Raw genomic sequence first — 7,427 nt, forward strand, 5'->3', positions numbered from 1 at the left:
TGGTGGTGGTGGTGGCTCCCTACCACTAGCTCGTTTGTTGGAGGCTGAATTATTAGTAGAAAATCTTCATTCCCTTAAAAATCTAGTTCACTGGAGCCATGTGGAACCTTCTCCTGAAGGCCCGGCTTCTTCTGCTTCTCAGTCCTTTTGATACTTTTTTAATGTCAGAGGTTTTTGTCCTCTACATTCAAGATTTGATCTTCTGAGTGACTTAATCTACTTTTAATACTTTTGAAGGAAGTTTAAATTTCTTGTATCACATTCTTCATCCCTAACAGTTCCATTTTATTCTTTCTTATGGTTTCTATTTATTCTTTCAAATTGTGAAGGGACTTCCTCATCTCCTGGAGCTTGTCTCTTTTCTCTTGCATCTTCTTTAGTTTGGTCACTATAAATATTCTGAATTGTTTATTTGACATTTCCAGAGTTCCATTGTTTTCTGTGAGTGATGTGGAATTGATGTTTTCCCTTGGAGGAGAGACATTTTGTTGGTTTATCATATTTCTTGTGCTTCTGTGATTGTGCCTAGTCATCTGGTGAATTATACGTTCCTTCTTAAATTATTCAAGGTATTTCTGAGCATTCAAAGATGTTCAGGAGTAGGAAATCAGCAATCTATATTCTGCTCTGTCTTCCTGTTGCTCACCAGCATCCTTTACTGTTGTCACTCATATACAATACACCAAAGTCCTGACAGTTCAAAACCGAGTGGGAGGAGAGGATGAACGATGGGTCCCAGCCATCCAGCCCTGCAGCCACAGGCAGTCTGCCTTCCCACAAGGCTCTTCGCTGGAACAGATGATTGGATGGGATGGGAAGGGGTACAAGTTTGTCTCAAAGTCCCAAGAATCAAACCTGAGAATCCAAAGGCAAGTAGGGGAGGGGATGAGCCATGGGTCACAGCTGTTAAGCCTTGCAGGCACAGGAAGTCTGCCTTCCACAAGGCCTTTTGCTGGAACAAGTGTCTTGATGGGATGGGGAAGGGTACAAGTTCGTCTCAACGTCCCAAGAAACAAATCTGAGAGTGCAAAGGTGAATAGGAGAGGGGATGAGCCACACGTCTCAGCCACAGGTCCCAGCTGTTCAAAGGCAAGTGGGGGGAGGAGGGAATGAGTGATAGGTCCCAGCAATTAAGCCCTGCAGCTGCAGACAGCCTGCTTTCCCACAAGTCTCTTTGCTGGGACAAGTCTCTGAATGAACCAGGCAGGGATGCAAGTTCATCTCAAAATCATGAGAAATGAATATGAGAGTTCAAAGGTTAGTGGGGGAGGGAATGAGCCATGGGTCCTAGCTGTTAAGCCTTGCAGCCACAGGCAGCCTGCCATCTGGCAAGGCCCTTCACTGGAATGAGTCTGTTCCATTCTTCTTTACATTGTCTATCTCTTCTTTCAAGTCATGAAAGGACTTCCTCATCTCTGAAGTTCAATGTCTTTTCTCTTACATAGCAAAGAGTGTTGTCTTCATAAATATTCTGTATTCTTTTTCTGACATTTCAGAAATTTCCTCTGATTTTTCAATACTTGGAGACAAGTTGCTATATTCCCTTGTTGGAGATATACTACTTTTTTTTTTTCATTCTTAGAGTCTTCTCTGATTTTTAATCACTTTTGGTTTTGTTGAAGAAGGTTTCTGTAACTGTGAGCTTGAGTGTTTCTTTTTACCGTGAAGTATGTCTGTGCCAATTTCTCTCTTCTTTGTTTTTCAACATGGCAGCCACAGGAGGAATTTTGAGTTCATATTTATGAAAAGGAGTTTCTTTTTGCAGCAGGTTCAGTGGGTGGTGAGGCTTTAACTGAACTTCACAGTATTCAGATGTTTAGCTACTATGCTTCTAGACTTGTCTAAACATTGGGCGGAGACTGAGCAAGAAAATGAGAAAGTAAGATAAAAGAAAAAGAAAAGAAAAGAAAAAGGAAGAAAAACAAAACAAAGATAAGGGAAAACAAAACAAAACAAAAGTAAAAAAAAATCCACAAAAATAAAAATCTGGGGCTGGAAAGAGAGAGACACTGGCTAGGGGTTTCTCAACTGTGATGTGGGTTCCTGAAATGGTCAGAGCATGCCTCAGATGTAGAAACTTCCTTCTGAAAAGCCTAAAGTTCCCCTTTCTTTTATGGGTAGATGAGAGGAAAATTAGCAAAAGAAAGGAAAGAAAAAAAAGTTTAAAAAATTAAAATACATTTTTTAAAGCTAAAAGAAAAAATAAAAAGAGAGAAAGAGACCTGAGTAAGTGAATCAAGGTCAGAGACAGCCTTGGAATCAGTGCTTTCTCTGCTCCAGGTGCCCAGACCATCTAGCTTCCAACTTCCTCATCATCATTCTTACAGGTCCTTCTGTGGCAGAAGCTAGTGAACTGAGGCCAGAGAGTCCCTTGAAACCTCTGCTTTCTTCCATTCATTACAGACTTCGTAGTTTCCTCAGTTGAAATCCTGAAGCTCAGACCCAGGTGTACCTGTTCTGTAGAAACAAAGAGGCCTTTGGAACATCTTGCCTCATGACAAAAGTGTGGGATACAGGGTGAGCATGAGGGAGATGAAGATGAGAAGAGATAGTGGGTCACCTCTTCCCACACACCTTAATGCTCAAAATTAACTTCAAGAAATTAGGAAGAAATCTATAATCCATCAGATGACCAGAAACCACCACAGAAGCACAAGAAATTTGAAAAACCAAGAAAATATCTCTCCCCTGAGAAAAATAACAATTTCTCATTATCCACAGGCAGTACAGTGGAACTCATGGAAATATCAGATTAACAATTTGGAATATTCATAGTGATAAAACTAAATGAGATACAAGAGAAAAGAGATAATGAGTTACAGGAGATGAGGAAGTCCTTCCATGATTTGAAAGAAGAATTAGACACCATAAAAATAATCAAATGGACCTGTTAGAAATGAAGACTATACTATAGGAAATCAAAGCCTTCCTTGAAAGTATTAAAGGCAGATTAGATTATTCAGAAAATTTAATCTCATATGTAAAAATCAAAACCTCTTACCTACAGAAAGCCACCAAAAAGCGAGAAAGTAACCAAAAAAAGGGCAATATAGGAGAAATACTAGATTCTATTAAATGTCCAACCATCCAAATAATTGGTATCCCATAATGTAAAGAAACTAATAAGAGCATTCAAAATCTATTCCATGAAATCCTGGAAGAAAACTTTTCAAGTCTAGAGAAGCATTCTAACATCTAGACCCAAGAAATACAAAGGATTGCAAATAAAATCAATGCAAGAGATCTTCTCCATGGCACATCATAGCCAGATTGGTCAAAAACACAGAAAAAGACAAGATACTAAAATTATCAAGAGAGAGACCCAAGAAATATTCAGACAAGAAACCATTTTAAATCTGAGGTGTGTCCTGGTGTGTTCAGGGAAGCTATGCTCTAAATTCCATCTTCTAGACCCCCGAAATACTCAGACAAGGAAGAAAGTTCTTTTTATAAATCTGAACTAGTAATCTCTTTCTGTGGCTACCATTTTGCAAAGAACAGTAGAATTTTTTTCACAGAATGACCAAAAACCACTGCAGAGACACAAGAATTATGCAAAATCAAGAAGATATCTTCCACTCAAGGGGAAAGAACAGCCCTTCATCATCACAGATTGTAAAATAGAACTTGTGGAAATGTCAGATAAAGAATTTAGATTATTCATAATGACAAAGCTAACAGAGGTGTAAGAGAAGAGAGACAATGAACTCCAGAAGATACAGGATAAAAGAGAACGAGTTCCAGGAGGTGAGAAATTTCTTGTACAATTTGAAAGAGGAAATACACACCATAAAAAAGAATCAAACAGAACTGTGAGAGATGAAGGCTATAATACAAAAAATCAAAACCTCCCTTGAAAGTATTAACAGAAGATTAGATCGTGAAAAATATCAAATTTCCGATGTAGAAGATAGAACGTCTGAACATGAAAAATTCACCAAAAAGACTGAGAAAATAACCCTCAAAATGAGAATAATATACAAGTAATACTAGATACCATTAGATGCCCTAACATCCGGGATAATCTGTATACCAGAAGGTGAAGAAACTAGTCAGGCATTGATAATTTATTCCATGAAATCCTGAAAGAAAACTTTCCAAACCTAGAGAGGCATTCAAATATCCAGACCCAAGAAATACAAAGAACCCCACAAAGAATCAATCCAAGAAGATCTTCTCCAAGGCACATCATAACCAGATTGACCAAAACCACAGACAGAGACAAGATACTAAAATTGTCAAGAGAGAAACATCAAGTTACATTTTTTGGAGAGTTTTTTTTTTTTGCTACAGGGCATGTGGGCTCACCAGAGAGACAGAGACAGAGAGACAGAAAGCAAGAAATCTCCCCCCAGGGGGGATGGCCACACTGCAATCCTTTCTCCTTCATTCTCCTCTCGGGATCATGGGCATGCATGTACACATGCCCAAGTGTGAGTTTAAGCCACCAGGTCCTGGACTCAAACCACAGTTGACTACATGGAAGTCCAGTGACATAGCCATTACGCTAACTGCTGGTCCCAACATCAAGTTACTTTTAAAGAATATCCATCAGGCTAAGATCAGACATCTCATTGGAAACAATGCAAGGAAAGAATGGTCAAATACATTCAAAGTGTTAAGAGAAAAATGATTTAAACCACGAATAGTATATCTGGCAAGATTATCCTACATATGGGAAGAAAAGCCCTAAACATTCTCAGATAATACCAGACCAGCACTCCAAGAAGTTCTGAAGGGAGTGCTACACCAGGAACTCTAAAGTCAGACAGAAATAAGAGAACAAAAAATGAGCAAGAAAAAGGCCAACCTAATGGTAGAGACAAATTTGGAAATATTAATAATAATGTTGAATATTAACTTTCAGGATTTAAATGGAAAGATCAGAACACAGTAACACAACAAATTCAACACAAAAGGGATAATAGAAGACTGAATTGGTGAAATAGAATTCTATGACTTTTTCTAAAACATTACTGATTTTCTTCTTTGATTTGTCTTCCAGATTTAAGGATTTTGGCTTTCTTTTGAGTTGTTGATAAATTTAACTATTTGTTTAAAAAAACTTTTTTATTTGAAAAAAATTTTTCCCTTCCTGACCCCTTTGCAATTGGAAAATATTTGTGAGTATTCTTATTTTGTCACAGAATGGTTATTTGCATAAGTTCCATAATACAAATAGTATCTGTTGTCTTGCATCAGAAATTGAATTCTTATGGGGATTTCTGTAAATAACAGACCAAATTGAGATAAACCTAATTTTTTTGCTAATAAGTTAGTTTATACCTCTCTTTAGTAAAAGGGAGAATGGAGAGAAGAAAAAATGTTTCAGTAGAAAATTACAGTGCACTTGTCACAAGATTCTAGCTTTGCCTATATTTTTAGTTTAAGATTTTTTTGTCAATCAATAAAATGTGGGAGGGAAAGTTTAGTATGAAAGGGAGGGGAAGGAAAAAAGGGAAAGGAAAAACAAGGAAAAGTATGCTTAATTGACAAAAAAAAGAGAAGCTATTTGCTGATGATAATGTATGTAGTAATATCTTTGTCTTGACTGATATGCATGGTATTTTTGCTGGAAAAAGAAATGTACACCATAAAGACATGATTAAATATCAATAAATATGGAAAAGAAAGAGTAGGAGAAGGAAGAGCATATGAGAAAAGAAATTAAGGAGAAAAATAGAGGCAAGACATTTATGAGAGAAAAATGGATTATTATTTGTTGATGATAATGTGTATAGTATCCTCAACTGGACTGGTGTAAAGTATATTAATATTAAGTAAATTCACTTACAAGCTAAGTGATATGTAGTGATTGAATGTATAAAATAAATTTAAATAAAAAACATTTGATGTAAATGTGATTAAAAAAAAGTTGAATAACTGTGAACTTGGGTGGCTTTTATGTGCTTGTGTTATATTATTCTTTGTACTTTTCAGTGCTTTTTAAGTTATAAAATAAAATATACCATAAGGTCAAAATTAAATAACCAACTACTGAATGACTTCACAACTACTGAAGAAATTAAAATCGAAATCAAAACATTCATGAAAGTAAATGTTAATGAGTACACTAGTTTCCATAATCTATGGGACACTGCAAAAGTAATCATAAGGGGGAAGTTTATAGAAATTATTGTGCAGGCCAAAGCAATCTAGGGTCACAGGCCGGTTGGGAAGTGAGAATAATTTTTCCTTTATCAACCCAATCTACTTTCTGAGTATGGACTATGCAAGAGGCAAGGAGTAGAAATCCACAGAGAAGTCAAGGGAAGAATACGGAAATTCTAAACATGAGCAAATGTCTGTATAAAATAAAGAGCAACAGTAGACTTCCAGTCAACCAAGAACATCAACAGATTTACTGACAACCTCAGCAGAGGGGAAAAACTAAAAAAGATCTAAGAAGGATGACAAAGCTTCCTGTCTCAAGCAGAAGGCACAAAGCAATGACAGCCTACAGCCTCAGGAAAAGATATCAATTCCCCCATTGCCCTCTAAACTGCCACCAGTCAACTGGCTTCACCAAGACATCTTATAGGCTTGGTGCCAACAATTAAAGATCAACTCCAAAGACCAGAAATTAGATGCATGTAGGAGACTGTGTGCCTATGCTTATCCAAATCAAAAGGATATTCCTACCACAGCAAAACAGGCTAGGATTGAGTCATCATTAGGAAGAAAATTAAAGATAGGCAGAGGGAAAGCATATGCAGAAAGTCTACAGGAAAAGGTGTGTTCTGAAAGGACTAATCCTCTGAAAGTGGCTCTTCCACTTGCAGAGGTTTTGCCTAACCCCAAAGACACTGCAGCTCTCTGCAAGGGAGCTAATACAATTGAGGTGACAACCTCTGACCCAGAGACTGTGCTGGCACCCTGGGCCAGAAATGAGTCTTTGGCTGGGAAGATGGAGTCAGCAGAATCAGAGGCTCAGAATCTCCACTAGAGGCCTATGGTGTCAGGAGGTGTGTGGTCAATGGGAGAAGTCTCCCTGCAAACACAGGTGGTTGGGTTCACCTGCAGTTTCATGCTAGACAAGCTTGGGTTCCTAAGAAACAAATAGGGAGAGTGTGTGTACTCTTCTTTCTTCCGGCCTGCAGGTTCCCACTCTTGCACCTGGAGGACAGTATGTTGTGCCTGAAATGTGTGCAAAAGAACAAGGTCTTAATGAAAAGTCTCCAGTTTAATTAGAATACCAAGAAAAGGGCACATCTATGGTTGTAATTAATGTTAGAAAAGTTAGATGATCAACTCCACAGTGACCCAGACAGCTGAATTCTGGTCCTCCACACTGGCCAAGCTTCTTTCTGCTCAGAGGCCATGAAGACTGATAGGATAGAAGAAGCCAGGCCTTCAGCAGAAGGTTCCACATGGCGCCAGTGAACTAGATTTTTGAGGCAATGAAGATTTTCTACAGATAATACAGC

At 37.9% G+C, this 7,427-nt stretch overlaps 1 pseudogene; it reads left to right on the plus strand.

The window, feature by feature from the left end:
• The first annotated feature begins 6,223 nt into the window (after nt 1-6,223).
• LOC102493844 (developmental pluripotency-associated protein 4 pseudogene) lies at nt 6,224-7,191 on the plus strand (annotated as a pseudogene).
• The last annotated feature ends 236 nt before the right edge of the window (nt 7,192-7,427 follow it).

This window comes from Tupaia chinensis, unplaced genomic scaffold (genome assembly GCF_000334495.1).
Source record: "Tupaia chinensis unplaced genomic scaffold, TupChi_1.0 Scaffold148978_1, whole genome shotgun sequence".
NCBI classification, from domain to species: Eukaryota; Metazoa; Chordata; class Mammalia; order Scandentia; family Tupaiidae; genus Tupaia; species Tupaia belangeri.